General features: G+C 40.6%; 1 protein-coding gene across 6 annotated transcripts in view; it reads left to right on the plus strand.

The window, feature by feature from the left end:
- Window positions 1-16606, plus strand: part of ARID2 (AT-rich interaction domain 2) — a 453518-nt gene that overhangs the window by 279765 nt on the left and 157147 nt on the right. The window lies entirely within an intron of this gene.

Raw genomic sequence — 16606 nt, forward strand, 5'->3', positions numbered from 1 at the left:
CTGGACTGGAAAATGTGTGGCTCAGAGTGGCTGTGAGCCGCGTCGGGAGGCTGGAGACGGAGCTCCGTCCCCAGACCTCCGTTTTTGCCCTGGTGGTCACGATTCAGTGGTACGATCGGACCCAGAGAGTCCGATCCAGAACAGGGGGTCTCAGTGCATCGGAGGGGGTGCCCGCTGCCTCCCCCAGGTGCAGGATTGCTCCGCAGCGTCAAGCGCAAAAATCCGGGGGCCAGATTCCACCGGCTCTTGGCCATAGCGGCACCTCCACGCAGAGGAAGAACAAAGGGGAAAAAATGGAGAAGTCCTAATGAGTGTTTGGTAATAAAGAAAACTGAGAAGAACGAAGATTGAAGATAAAGTGATCATCACCCCCACAAATAAATTTATACATTGAACTAATACGTTAAAATAAAGCAAAGAAGAATTAGAAAAAAGAAAAGAATTCCTGCCAACGTGAGTGGACTTTGGCAAGCGGAAGTGGCCTCAGCTCACGTAATTTTAAAGACGGCAAACGGAATATCAGCCCAAATCTTTTTAATTTTATTCCCGGAAGGTTATTTAATACATCGAAACCGAGGGGATAAAAACTGTTTAAATTGAATTTCAAAATTAAAATATTTGGTGTACTACTTTCTTCAATTTGCCTTGGGAATGGATTGTGCGTGATATATTTGCAGCATGGAATGCAGTTAAAAAAAACAACAAGATGGAGGATTAATATTTTACAAGAACAAAGACGTTGATTTGATCCGGATGTGTTGAATTTTCTACTTCTACTTTTTTTTTTAATACCATACTCTGCTTGGATTATAGTCTATTACTTTCTGATTTTTTTTCCTTTGCCTTTTTTCTGGGAAAAACATTGTCAATTAAGATGCATTTGTTTTTTTTAGCCTGGAATACTATTTGAACCATTTGGATTTTACATTGGACTTATTGGATTAAAATCTGTTTTTTTTCTCTCTTTGGGAAATAATAAGGACATTTTAGTGACTTAAATATTGTTCAAGATTTGTTTATTTATTTATTTATTTTATTTTATTTATTAGATTTGTATGCCGCCCCTCTCCGAAGACTCGGGGCGGCTAAAATATACAGTAGAACCCCGACTTACGAGACTAATTGGTTCCGGAAGGAGGCTCGTAAGTCGGAACGCTCGTAAAGTCAATTAATCCGTGCAACAACAAAAAAAAACCGCTGCCGCCGAACGCGGAAGTTAGCGTTCGGCTTCAGGAGACAGCTGCGAAGCGGCGCGGGTGTTTTAAAACGTGGCAGCCGGCCTGGGGGGTTCGGGGGCTTCCCCCCGAGCCCCCCAGGCCGGCTGCCACGTTTTAAAACACGCGCGCCGCTTCGCAGCTGTCTCCTGAAGCCGAACGCTAACTTCCGCGTTCGGCTTCAGGAGACAGCTGCGAAGCGGCGCGGGTGTTTTAAAACGTCGCAGCCGGCCTGGGGGGGTTCGGGGGCTTTTTTTCTTTTCAATTTTTGTCTTTTCTCGCCTTTATTAATTATTGGCAGTATTTTTTTCAACTCCTTTTATCTTTCATTAATATCACCTTTACAATAATAATAATTAATCTTATTAATAATTATCTTATTAAAGATCTGTAACATGTTCAAAGTTAATACATTACTATCTAATTTATAAAATTCTGCAAGTATAGCGTCTGGGCCAGTAGCTTTGTTGTTGTTTTTTATTTTTAAGTATCTGTTGTAATTCTGCCATAGTAAATGGTGCATTAAGCCTTTGTTGTTGTTCTTCTAATAGTGGTGGTAAATCTGTAGAATCTAGAAATTTAAGAATCTCTTCTTACTTCTTCTTTTTGATATAATTTTTTTAAAAATTCCACAGCTATTGCCTTCTTTTCATCTCTTTTGTATCTCCGTACACCATTACTATCTTCTAATTTATTTATCATTTTAGATTCTCTCTGTTTTCTCAGTTTAAAAGCTAACCAGCTGCCCGGTTTGTTTGCATGTTCAAAATTCTCCTGTTTTGCTCTTTTTATTTTTTCAGCTATTTGTTCTTGTTCAATCAACTTTATTTTGTATTTTATCAAATCCATTTTCCCTGTAACCTTATTATCATTGGGATCGCTTTGTAATAGTTCCTAAAGCTTTTAATTCTTGGTATTCTTTCTTTTTCTCTTTCTTTTTAATTTTTTGCTGTATAAGAAATCGTCACGCCCCGAATATAGGCCTTGGCCGTATCCCATAAATTTTGTGGGGTTGTTTCTGGGTTTTTATTTATTTTTAAAAAGATTTTTAATTCTCTTTCCATCCATTCTACATATTGGGGATCTCGTAAAATATTACAATTTATTTGCCAACTAGTTTGTTTCTTATTTCCTTTCCAGAAAATTACTAACGGATTATGGTCTGCCCAGCTATTTGTTTCTATTTCAATGTTTTTAATATATTCGGAAGTATATGCTGATGCCCAGGCCATATCTATTCTGGTTCAAATTTTATGTGGGTTTGAGTAAAAAGTATACTGTTTAATTGATGGATGTCGTTCCCGCCAGATATCCTTCAGTGTTAATTCTGAACTCATTTACCAAAATGACATTGGCAGAATTGTTTTCTTTTTCTTATCTTTCTTTTTACCAGAATAATCCAATATACTATTGCAGTGAAGTCACCTACTAAAATCATATTTTCAATCGCTAGTTCAGTTATTTTATCTGTAAAATTCTTTTTGGTTTTCATTCGGTACATAGATGGACACAATGGCGAGGGGTTCTAAGTCTAATTTCAATTGTACAATTAGAATTCTACCATCCTGGTCACTATATAATTGTTTTGTATCTATTGTTTAATCTGTATACACTGCAATGCCTCTTTTTTTCTGATCTGCTAAGCTAGTATACATTTTTCACAATTTTGGATTCATTAATAGTTTTCTGTTAGATTTTTTGATATGTACTTCTTGTAAAATAGTTATTTTTGCTCTTTGTTTTTTAAGTTTGGCAAATATTTGATTTCTCTTTCTTGGATTATTTAATCCATTCACGTTGACAGAAAATATTTTCATATCACCCGACATAACTATTTGTAGTATTTCTTAGTATCTTTGTGTTCTTGTAATCTACTGCTTAAAATAAATTCTTGTTGTATTTGTGGTTGTTTTCTCCTTGCTCCTAAAATATCCTCCTTCTCCTGGCTGGTGAATGGAGGTGGGTTATATTTTTTCATCCAAGAAAAAATATAACCCACCTCCATTTGCATCATTCCCTTGTTTCCAAATTTCAAAGGTTTATATAGTTTTATAAATTCAAGCAAAAACATATTAATTATATATTATTCAGAACATAATTATCTTTGTTCCCATTAGTAAATTCACCCTCCATCAAAGCTTTCTATCTCCAATCGATATACAATCCCTCTAACCTTAAAGTTTCCTTAAAATCTAAGCTAATTTTAGTTGAGGTAGTTGCCATCTTTGCGTTGTTAATTTAAAAAAAAAAAAAAATCTTAAATGTGCCGTTGTTGTTATCAAACATATTTCAAGTCCATAAATCTTTCTCCAAATATAAATCCATTTATAGCTCCGATCTGGATATAAAAGAAACAGTTTTTGTAAAAGTTAAGTTTCTTGCCAAGCTTTGTAACCAAGTTATGTAACCATGTCTCTGCAAAGTTCCTTACTCCACAATTGCTGTTGCTGTTATCATTCATGTTTCCACTCCATAGTTCTTTCTCCCACTGTAGCTCCGGATGTAAGTTCAAAAGTGTCTCTACCAGATAGAATCGAACATATACAAGCTTAAATGTCAATGTCATGAAGCTAAGAAAATTGCAAAGAGAATCCATCCTTGCAAGATACACAACCAATAAACAACCATTTGTTAATCCTCTATTAGCTTCTTTTACCTATAGTAATGCAAATCCTGAATCGCAATGCAATAGCTCCTCGAAACAAAAAGACGGCAGACCGAATTCACACCAATATGTCACTTCCTTAGATGCGGAGGAAAATAATTCCGACAAGAAAAAAGACCAAATTTTACACAGCCTTTAAAGCCCTTCGAGACAGAAGAGAAAATATTGGGCAATCTGCTGAGCCAAAGCTATCACTGCATGCCTCCATTATTAAGCAGCTGCTAGGTTCCCATTTCCGGCTTTTCTTTTTCATTCGTAAACAATTCTCCAAAAACCCTTTTTAAAGTCTTTAGCACTCCATTCTCACCAGCACACCGTTAGGTACTTCTTCATTTCGCCTATGCTCAAGCTTTTTTTCTCTTCCCAGATGTTAACGATCTTGCATTGTGTTGTCTTCCCATGACTATTGTCGGCACACTCCGAGAACCAAGAAACACTAAAAGAGTAAAATAAGAGGGGAATCTCAATATGCAAAATACAGTAAAACTATTTTCAGTAAATATAAATGGGCTCAACTCACAGAAACTCAACTCACAGAACTTCAGTAAATATAAATGGGCTCAACTCACATAAAAAAAGAGGTCAGGTTTTTAATAAACTAAACAAGCAAAAGACTTATATCATTTGTATGCAGGAAGTCCACATTAGACAAAAAGATGTAAAATATTTGGAAAAACCAAAACTAGGTAAACACTTTATATCTCTAGCAACAGAAAAGAGAGGAGGAATAGCAACATATATTAAAAACTGGTTAAACCCCCAACAAATCTATGCAGATAAAGAAGGAAGAATTTTAATTATCCAGATTACAATAAATTAAAAAATAACTATAATCATAATCTATGCACCAAATTCAGAACAGAAAACTTTTTTCAAAAAATTATATGAACAAATCATAAAATTAGAAAAGGAAAACATCTGCATTGTAGGATATTTTAATTTGATATTGGGTCTTTAAAAAGACTATAAGGGGACAGGGAAAATAAACAATAGAAAAAGATTACCGATAGAATTTTTTCACATGGCAAAATGAGTATTAACTAAAAGATACTTGGAGAGAGAGAAACCCGGAACAAAAAAAGTATACATACTTTTCCAATCCATATAAATCAGTTGAAAATGGTGATATACAAGCTTATCAAGCAAACATACCAGAAATATCAGAAACATGTAGAAACAGAATGGAAGAGGATATTACAATATCTGAATTGGAAAGAGCAATACAAAAGCAGAAAAATAACAAAACCCCTGGCCCAGATGCGATTCCGGCTGAGTTTTATAAAAAATATGCAGGAAACTATTAAAAGTTTATTATTAGTGACCTTTAATGAAGTTATAATTAAAGGGAAGAAGCCGCAATCATATGGAGAAGGATTAATTACTCTAATCTCGAAAGATAAAAAGAAAAAACATAATTAAACAATACAGGCCCATTTCACTACTTAATAATGATTATAAAATATTTGCCACAATTATCGTGGAACGGTTGAAAAATGTAATTAGTGAAATAATTCATCCCGATCAGAATGGTTTTTTGCCGAACAGAAATATCAGAAACAACACGAGAATGCTATTAGATATTCTTGAATATTGTGAATTAAACCCATAGCATTAATATTTCTTGATGCTGAGAAGGCCTTCGATATTTTTTTTACAACAAATAATAAAAATGAAATTTGGAGAAAAATTTAATAGAACTATACAAACTTTATATACAGAACAAGTGGCTAAAATTATAATTAACGGTGACATTACAAAAAATATAAATATTGAGAAAGGAGTTAGACAGAGATGCCCTTTATCCCCTTTAATATTTATCTTAGCGATCGAAATTCTTCTGATTCAAGTATGAGCTAATAAAGAGATAAAAGGTCTTAAAATTAAAAATCAAGAGTATAAATTATTAGCATTTGTTGATGATTTAAGATTTAATATAGAAGAACCATTAGAAACCGGAGGAAAACTTTTAGAAGAGATTAACAAGTTCGGTAAACTAGCAAGGTTTAAAGATGAATAAACAAAAGTCTAAAATAATTTCTACAAATTTAATGGATAAGGAAAATCAAAAATTGGAAGGAAAACTTGGAATCCAGATAGAAAAAAATTAAGTACTTAGGTGTAAATATAACTACAAAAGCCACAACAATTAAGGACAATAACTATCCACAACTACTTGGAAAAATAGAGGAGAAACTTATTAAATGGAATAAATTACCTATTTCAATGATACGTAGAATCTCAGCAATTAAAATGGTAATCCCCCCACAATTATTGTATCTCTTCCAAACAATCCCAACTAATTTAAATAAGAAATATTTTGAAAAATTGAATAAAATGTTTACAAATTTTGTATGGGCAGGGAAAAGGCCAAGAATTAGATTGTCCTATTTACAGAAAAACAGGAGGCAGGGGGGCTTTGGAATCCCCAATTTTCAACTTTACCACCAAGCGGCAATAATAGCTTGGCTCAAGGAATGGATTATTCTCCAATGCCCTGCTGCGGAGAGTCCAACATGGATAATACTCTAGCCTGATTGGCTAGGGACTGAGTTAATTATAATAACTATAGATAGCTCCACCCTATCGGTGCCCCACCACCTCAGTCTTAAAAACTCAGTCATAGTGTAGGGACTTGAGTCTTATTCTATCATGTTTTCAATTTGTTTGCAATAAATTATGTGTAATGTTTAATCTTTCTCCTTTTTCTCTCTCTCCTTTGTCTCTTTTACAGATCCTGACAAGAAGATGGGAGAACAGGCTCCGGCCCTCCGTGGGCATAGCCTGCATCACCTATACCTCCTCAGGGCCCCTGCTCTCCGCGAGCATTGCCCAGAGGTACACTACCATATCCCTAGGCAGGTCCCTGACCTCAGTGGCCATACCCCGGGGCCTAGTGGTTAGATGGTAGTAATCCACCCTCTAAGGTCCCCAGCCTCCAAGGCTATACCTTAAGGTGAAGTAAGTGGGGAGCAAACCTGCGACCTCAGCAGCCCCCTCCCCCCCCTCAACTCACCCCCTCTCTTTGGTTCCCTCCCGAAAGGACCGATATCGGGGCTATGTGAATTCGAAATTCTGACTGCCGGGAAGAGTTGAGGTGGAAGACGCGCCAAGCGCTGACGACGAAAATGGGAAATTTTGGCCTTTGGAAGGGCGCCAAGCTGCTTCCCAGCTGACTGGCGCACAGCCTCCCCCTCCCCCCCCCGCGGCTGTTAAAACGTGCGACGCCGAGGTTGAGCAGCGATCGGAAAATTAAGACGGGGGAATACTGGCCAAGAGGGCACCCACAGTGATGCCCTTTAGAGAGGACTAGAATCCTGGGGAAGCTCTGTGAGGCACCAAAACAGTTGCGCCTGCCATTTTGAGCGCCTTGGTTATATCCCCCATGGTAATAGCGCCCATTTTGGGTGCCGGAATAGCTCCGCCCGACATTTTATCTCATTTGGGAGGCAGACAGGCGAAATTGGGCGCCAAGCCAATCAAACCTCTCCATTTTTGTCGTAACAGACAAACTTATCCAATCAGAGGCCTAGGGGGTGGAGTCCCACCCACCGACCTAGAGAAGGGAACCATTTTGTGTGAGATTCGTGAATTATCGGTACATAACTGTCTTTCAGAGTCTTCTCTGACTAGATCTCGCTTTGCAATCTACATCAAAGGCGTAGCTGTGAGTACTCTGACATAATGGTTGACCTGTCATCTGAGGCCCATGTCCCCTCAGAGAGCGGAATTTCTAAGGGAGAGGTCCCTAAGCCCAAAGACAAGGGACTCCCCTCTAAGGCCAAGGCCAAATCCTCCTCTTCTAGCCTCAAGGAAGCGGAGAGAAAAATAAAGACACTTGAGGCACAGCTTGAGGCCGCTCAGAAGCAGGCCTCGCCGTATCAACCTTCGATCATACAACCACAGGCCCCACCAATCCAGGCCTTCCCATCATGGTTCCCTGCTGGCTCCCCAAGGGCAAATACAGGTTCAGTGGTGTCTGCATACAGTATGGACCTGTCTCCAGACCGTCAGACAACACCACACCTGCCCACTGAGATCAGGGCAGAAAAGTATCCTGTGGGCACAGAGTTACCTACTACCTCAGCCCAGTCATGGTACCAGCATGAGCCTCAGTACCCCTCTGCCACATTCACACCATCGGCAGCAGGGCTACGCTCTAATGAGGTATGGCAATCCATGCCTCCCGCGTTACAGGACATGCTGACCAGCGCCTACTCGCAAGGTATGACAGTGGGGGCACACCAGAAGCTCACACAGGCAAGGGCAAGAAGGGACCTATGGTCAGCCCCATCAATGCAAGATTCAATGATGGAAGAGGAGGAGATTGTTAGTGACCTAGATCGTGAGTTGTCGGAGGATGAGAACTCCCCGCCAGAACAACCTGTGTCCATCTCCCTCTTTAAGCCGGCCTTCTTTGATGCCCTGCTAAGAAAGGCGAAACTGATCACCGACATCAGCGCTACCTCAAAACCATCTGAGGCAGCAGCAGGGTTGCAACCAGTGGCCAGATTGTTTTTAGAACCTCAGATTCAATCACAGCATATACCGTCTTCACAGATTTTCGTGGAGAATGTAAAGCGCCCGTGGCAGCACCCGGCAGCGACGCAAGGGCCAACAGTAATGGAACGCAAGTTCTACACCTTCGATCCAGAGGTGGAGGAGCTGCTGCAATTTCCCACTATTGATCAACCAGTGGCCAGCCTGGTTTCCAATCCGGTGGTGCCATCGGAGCTGGCGGATGGATTGAAGCTGGATGGCAGGAGAGCGGAGAACCTAATCCACAAGACGCATCAGATGGCATCTTGGGCGCTGAGGGTGACATCTACAGCCTCTTTCATGAACAGGGCTTGCTTTCTCTGGCTTGAGGACATGCAAGCAAAGATCGGTCCAGAGGAAGGACTTGAATAAACTTATACTGGCATCTGAATTCTCCGCGAATGCTACCCTTACAGCAGCCAAGTTTGCCTCTAGGGCAATGGCCATGACCTTACCGTCCAGACGCATGTTAGGGCTATGCTCTTGGCAGGCTGATGCCAAGTCAAAATGGCGACTGGCTTCGGCACCCTTCAAAGGAGGGCAACTGTTCGGAGATTCTTTAGATAAAGTCCTTGTGGAAGACAAGGACAAAAAGAAGGTATTGCCACGGTCCGCCCGACGTGCAGAAAGACGTCAGAACCCCTTTCGCAGGCAGTCCTTTCGTCAAGGGGGCTACCAGGACGTGAATCTGGCAAACCCTCAATTTCCAAGACCCTATTACCATGGGGGATATAACCAAGGAAATTTCAGAGGAGGGTTCAACAATAGGGGCAGACAGCAGTATCAGCAGTCCAGAAAGCCCTTCAAGTTCAATAATCAGAGTGGGTTTAGAGGACAAAAGTGACTTACTAGGGGACATTCCTATCAGAGGATGGCTTCAAGCCTTCTCCGACACCTGGGGGGACATCACAAGTGACTCGTGGGCACTTGCAGTCGTATCACAAGGCCTACGGATCAACTTCCTCAGGGTTCCCCCACAACGATTTATACAATGCCCAAAATGTCGTTGCATTCAAAAGAGGACACTTCTTCTTCAAGAGGTCAAACACCTAATCGAAATTGGAGCCATAGAACCAGTTTCACCAGAGGAAAGAGGTCTGGGATACTATTCCATAGTCTTTGTGGTGCCAAAAGCCTCTGGGGGGTGCAGACTAATTCTTAACCTAAAACAATTAAACTTATACGTAAGGTACCTGAGATTCAAGATGCACTCCCTACGCACCATCCTCGCCGCAATAAGACACGGCGATTGGCTAACCTCAATAGACCTCAAGGAGGCGTACCTCCATGTTCCCATTCATCCAGAACATCGAAAGTACCTCAGGTTCTGCTTCAACAACCAACACTTTCAATACCGTGCGATACCCTTCGGCCTCTCATCTGCACTGAGAACATTTACCAAACTACTGGACATTTTAGCCGCGTCCCTCAGAGCACGTTCAGTCCGCCTTTTGGCGTATCTGGACGACATTGTTATCCTCTCCAGGGACCCCAAACAAGTGCAGGACAATCTTCAACTAACCATCCGGACGCTACAATATCATGGGTTTACAATAAATCTTCCCAGAAGTCACCTGTCACCTACTACGTGCCTACCACATTTGGGCACCACAATAGACACGCGGGCGGGCAAGGTGTACCTGTCAGAGGATCGCGTTCAAAAGATCCGAGCTATGGTCACCCTGCTTAGTCACAAGAAAACAGTAACTCTGGCATTTCTGTCTCAGGTGTTGGGGACGTTTGTCTCATGTATCGACATAGTCCCGTGGGCTCGCTTCCACACCAGACCTTTGCAATGGTTCCTGTTACCTTTCCAGAGAAACTGGGCCAGTCATTCCAATTGTATGGTCACTCCAACCAGGAAAGTCCGACTTTCCCTGACCTGGTGGCAATCAGCGGCCCTTCTTCAAGGTACCCCCTTCCTGAATCAGGAGGAGATCACCATCACCTCAGATGCGAGCCTCACTGGTTGGGGGGCACATGTCAAGACACAAGTGGCCCAGGGACTCTGGTCACACCAGGACTTGACAGAGGTAAATATAAATTTTCTGGAATTAAAAGCCGTTTTCTTAGCTCTACAGGTCTTCCATTCACTATGCCAGGGAAAACACGTGTTAGTCCTAACGGACAATGTGGCTACTCGATCTCACATAAACCATCAGGGTGGGACGAGGTCCAACAGACTGATGAATCAGGCAGAGACGCTGATGCGCTGGGCAGAGAGGAATCTCCTTTCTCTGAGAGCTGAGCATATATCTGGCATGGACAACATACAGGCCGACTGGCTCAGCAGATCGACCATTCATCCATCAGAGTGGAGACTGAGCACAGAGACATTTCAAATAATTGTCAACAGATTTGGTATGCCACTGGTGGACATGTTTGCCACCCCACAGAACACTCAACTACCACGGTTCTATTCCCATTTTCCCTCTCAAGGGGCGGAGGGTGTCAATTCTCTGAGGTCACGGTGGCCACAAGGCCTTCTGTATGTTTTCCCGCCGATATCCCTCATCTCCAGAGTTATTGCCAAACTCATCTGGGAACAGGCAGAGGCGCTCTTCGTCGCTCCATACTGGCTTCATCAGCCATGGTTTGCCGATCTCATGGACCTTGCAATTTCACCACCATGGCGCCTCCCAAGTCACCAAGTCTCCCTCAGCCATGGGTCAGTAATCCATCCAGACCCTCAATGGTGGAAACTGACCATCTGGCACTTGAGGGGGACCGAATGAGGCAAGCTTCATTACCGGACAATGTAGTTGCAACTATTCAGGCGGCATGTAGGCCGTCAACTACAAGGATTTATCAAGCCACCTGGGTGGCTTTCTGCCGGTTCTGCGTCACCATTCAGGTGGATCCACAGGAATCTTCAGTAGTAACTGTGCTACAATTTTTACAGTTTGGTCTCGATAAGGGTTTAGCACCTAACACATTACGTCGACAGGTAGCAGCTATTTCCACTATACGGAAGCTGGATTTCTGGAAACCCATTTCATGCCACCCATGGATCAGGGACTTTTTAAAGGGGCTTCCAATCTGCGACCACCTGTGGTGCACAGATTTCCAACGTGGGACCTCCCTTCAGTTCTGCGAGCATTGTCTGCACCACCTTTCGAACCATTGAGGCAGATATCCTTAAGGCTGTTGTCATGGAAAACAGCCTTTTTGGTGGCCATAACATCAGCCAGGAGGGTGTCTGAACTAGCAGCCCTTTCGGTCAGACCAGATCTGTGCGTTTTTCATCCTAACAGGGTGGTATTACGCCTTGATCCGATTTTCTTACCTAAAGTCAACACGCTTTTTCATAAAACAAAAGAACTCGTGCCGGACTTTTGTACACACGGGACACATCCCTCGGAGTTACGCTAGCACAAATTGGATGTGCGGCATGCGCTGAAGATATATATTAGAAGAACAGCTGCACACCGCAAAACAGAGGCCTTGTTTGTCTCGTTTAGTCTTTCGTCTATGGGCTGCAAGGTATCTTCCCAGATAATTAGTCGCTGGGTCCGAGCCTGTATTGTAAAGGCTTATGAAGCACAGTCTTTACCGGTACCAGGGAGCATTACCGCTCATTCGACGAGAAGCGCGGCAACATCAGCAGCGTGGTCTTCACAAGCTCCTCTGGAAGTCATTTGTAGAGCAGCTACGTGGACTAATCCAGATACTTTTATTTGTCATTACAAGCTGGATTCCTTTGGGTCCACTGAGGCGGCCTTTGGACGGAGAGTGTTACAGAGGGTGTGCGAATCAGATATGCCCCTGGTTCGGCCGCTGCCCACCCTATCATCTTGAGCTTGGGTATATCCCATGTTGGACTTTCCGCAGCAGTGCATTGGAGAAGGACCGTTGAACTTACCTGAACGGTCTTCTCGATGCACTGCGAGGAGAGTCCAAACCCAACCCAGCCTGTAGGCCCAGGGGCTCAGTGTTAGTTTTCCAGTTATATGGTTGGGTTAATAAAATTGTGGTTTTTTGACACTACTCCTTCATTTTTTATTGACTGAGGTGGTGGGGCACCGATAGGGTGGAGCTATCTATAATTATTATAATTAACTCAGTCCCTAGCCAATCAGGCTAGAGTATTACGCATGTTGGACTCTCCTCGCAGTGCATCGAGAAGACCATTCAGGTAAGTTCAACGGTCCTTTTTAAAAATAAAAGACTTCTTCTGCTTGAGGGACATGACCTACATCTGGGCTGGCACGCATTTATTATGGACGGAAAAGATAAAATACATACTTATTTCAAGAGACATAAAGTCAGAAATGTCATAAATGAGATATGGACAAAAATTAAAAATCAGCATTATTTACAAACTCCTGGGTGGTTCTCTCCAATGGAGGCTGCGATGCACCCCAACACGATTGATACTAAAAAATTAATTACATATTATGATTTGCTAAATGAAAGAGGAGAATTAAAAACAAATACACAATTAGATAATGAAGGAATTAAAATTGATTGGTGGCCACTAATGCAAATAAAAGCAAGATATGAAGAAGATAAAAGAAAAAGAAGAATACTAAAAAAGAAATCAGAGTTAAACTTGATAATATTAGGCCAAGACAAAAAAAATGATTTCTAGAATATACAACTTTCTGTTAAAATACAAAATGCAGAGTTATAACTTAAAAGGGAATAATCAAAGCTGGCTCAAAAATTTTGAATATGATATTAATTCAGATAAATGGGACATAATTTGGAATAAAAATTATAAATTAACCAAATCGCTCGTCTACAAAGAAAATATATATAAAATGTACTATATGTGGCATCTCCCACCAGCATGACTGGTGCAAATGTACCCCTTATTAAAACCAAATTGCTGGAGATGTAATGAGAAAGCAGGGACTTATTTTCACATAGGGTGAACCTGCCCACAAATCAAGAAATTCTGGGGTAAAATACAAAATTGGATAGAGGAAATGACTAAAATTCAAATTAACAAAAAACCTGAAGTATTTTTATTAGGCATCATAGATCAGAATATGAAAAGAACCCAATATTATTTAATATTACATATTTTGACAGTGGCCAGAATTTCAATTGCACAATTATCAATAATTTGATATAAGAAATGTTTTATTATACCTATGATGGATTGTAAGCAGTCAAAAGCACAACAAAATCGTAAATTAAGTGAATAACCAAAACCAAAAACACCCTCTTAGCATGAACAAACAAGATGACACGTCCCGCCTACCAGAGATTTGGAAACCAGCCTTAAACAAAAAAACATATCATAATCATCGCCATGTCAATCCTTCAACTAAATGTGATTCCACCAACCAATCAAATCATTAAAACATAGTCACCCAATCTATTTGCTACATTCAAACCAAATCTCCACCCCCACCACTATATATAAGGAACAAATGGCAGTTGCAAACAAACTATATTTACAGCAGCACAAAGCTTATAACTTCAGCCTGATGATGGTGAATGTGATTTCACCGAAACATCGCATAGACACTCAAAATATTACATGGGGCAAAACCCGAACTCAGAACAATCTACATACATATACCCGTGAAAATCTACGAAAACAAATATCTTACCTCTATGGGGAGGATACTTTCCTACTGACTAGGACCTATGAAAAACTTGAAGTCAGAAAAGCCTCCATCTTATGTGATCTCACATTCCTACGCAACTGCAGGGACAAAAGAATAATTCCCAAATACTTCCAACTAAAATTCCACCCAAAAACCCCAGCCATTGAGAGGATCCTAAAAAGAACTGAATTAGCCCTAATTAGAAATGAACTCCACAAGAAAAGATTCATACTGGATGAAATCAACAAAAGTCTACTCTCTCTTCACCTTAAACTCAGCAACAAAATGCACCCAATACTCTGGGACAAATTCAAACAAATATCAATCTGGAGAGCTGAAACAGAAACCCAATACAAGACAGACACACATAACAAGAAACTCCACAAACTAGAAAAGCAACAGAAACCCAGCCCTCCACAACAACTTATGACAAAAACAGTACATAACATATCAGACAGGATTCTCACAACTGCAGAAACCAATGTCCTTTAAAAAGGATTCAATTTTGCAATAGCCCCCAAACGCATTCCAACTGAAAACATCATATGTGGAGTTGAATCAACCCAGATGAAGCCAACAAAATCAGACTTGAAGTCACTAATATTTTCTGCTCCAGCAAACCACCCAGAAGCAACATACAAAAAGAAGAACAAAATGCACTTATCAATTTGAAGAAAGACAACAATATATTCATCCTCCCAGCAGACATAAGAAACTCCACAGTAGTTATGAACACATCAGACTACAAGGAAAAACTATCCATCCTACTACAAAACCCTGCCTACAAACTTCTAAACACAGATCCTACCACCTACCTAGAAAAAACCACCGAATCCAAAATAAAAGCCTCTATCATCAGTGAAGAAATCCAACAAAGAATCATCCCCAGAGAAAAATCTTCCATATGTCCAAAACTCTATGGCCTTCCAAAAATACACAAAGAAGGAATACCTCTCAGGCCAATAGTCAGCTCCATAGGCTCACCTCTGCAAAACCTCACCAAATTTTTAGCCAAATATCTTCAGCCCCATACAGAAACTATCACCTCATATGTACAAAATTCATTCCACTTTACAGAACTAATTAAAAAACAAAACCTACAACCTGGTGACCTACTTGTGAGTTTCGATGTCGTATCCCTTTTCACCCAAATACCAATTAAAGAAGCCTTAACAGCTATCCAAAACAAATACAAGCCCCCCAAGTATATCTTAGATCTGACCAACCACTGTCTGACAAATACATACTTCATCTATAATGAACAAAGATATAAACAGATAGAAGGAGCCCCCATGGGATCACCCCTCTCACCTGTCATCGCAAACCTCTACATTGAATATTTTGAAAATAATGCATTGGAACAATCTAAACACAAACCCAAACTTTGGCTGAGATATGTAGATGACACTTTTGTAATTTGGCCACATGGTAAAGAAAAACTGGACAATTTCCTCACACATCTCAATAGCCTACACCCCAAAATACTATTCACTGTGGAAACAGAAGCCAATGATCAACTTCCCTTTCTGGATGTCCTAATCTATAAAAACCCCAATGGCACCTTAGGACACACCATCTACCAAAAGAAAACCCACAGCAACCGTTATTTAAATGCACACTCCCACCACCACCCTGCACAGATCACCTCAGTAGCCAAAACTCTCATCACCAGAACCAAACGCCTAGCTGACCATGAGCACTTAAAAACTGAATTGAACAAACTCAAAGATGTATTAATTTCTAATGGATTCGAAAGAAAAACAATTACAAACCTAATCAAAAAAGAGACATCCCCCCAAAATCAAGACCAAGAACAGGATAATGGCACCACCCTCCTCCCTTACATCAAGGGCACCACAGACAAAATTAGTAAAATTCTACACAAACATAACATCAAAACTTCATTTGTCACTAACCAAAAAATATCTAACATCCTAAGAAACCCAAAAGATAAAATCCAACTCGAAAACCAAGGAATCTATGAAATCCCTTGCAAAACTTGTGCAGCCACATACATTGGACAAACTAATCGAAGAGTAAATGCACGCATTGCAGAAAATAAGAATGCAGTCAAAAAAGAAGAAAAAACTTCCTCCCTCGTCCAGCACATTAAAAAAACAGGGCATGAAATTGACTTTGAAAAAACTAAATAATTTTCCAAAACAGAAAATGTATACAAAAGAATTATCATGGAAGCCATAGAGATAAAAAAACACCCCCTTAGCATGAACAAACGAGATGACACGTTTTAGATTTGAAAACCAGCCTTAAACAAAAAAACATATCATAATCATCACCATGTCAATCCTTCAACTAAATGTGATTCCACCAACCAATCAAATCATTAAAACATAGCCACCCAATCTATTTGCTACATTCAAACCAAATCTCCACCACCACCACTATATATAAGGAACAAATGGCAGTTGCAAACAAACTATATTTACAGCAGCACGAAGCTTGTAACTTCAGCCTGACGATGGTGAATGTGATTTCACCGAAACGTCACATAGACACTCAAAATATTACACGGGGCAAAACCCGAACTCAGAACAATCTACACACACACACACACACACACACACACACACATAAAAGGATTGCATTTACATAAGTGTTAAACTCTGTTA

Source organism: Erythrolamprus reginae, chromosome 6, assembly GCF_031021105.1.
Source record: "Erythrolamprus reginae isolate rEryReg1 chromosome 6, rEryReg1.hap1, whole genome shotgun sequence".
NCBI classification, from domain to species: Eukaryota; Metazoa; Chordata; class Lepidosauria; order Squamata; family Dipsadidae; genus Erythrolamprus; species Erythrolamprus reginae.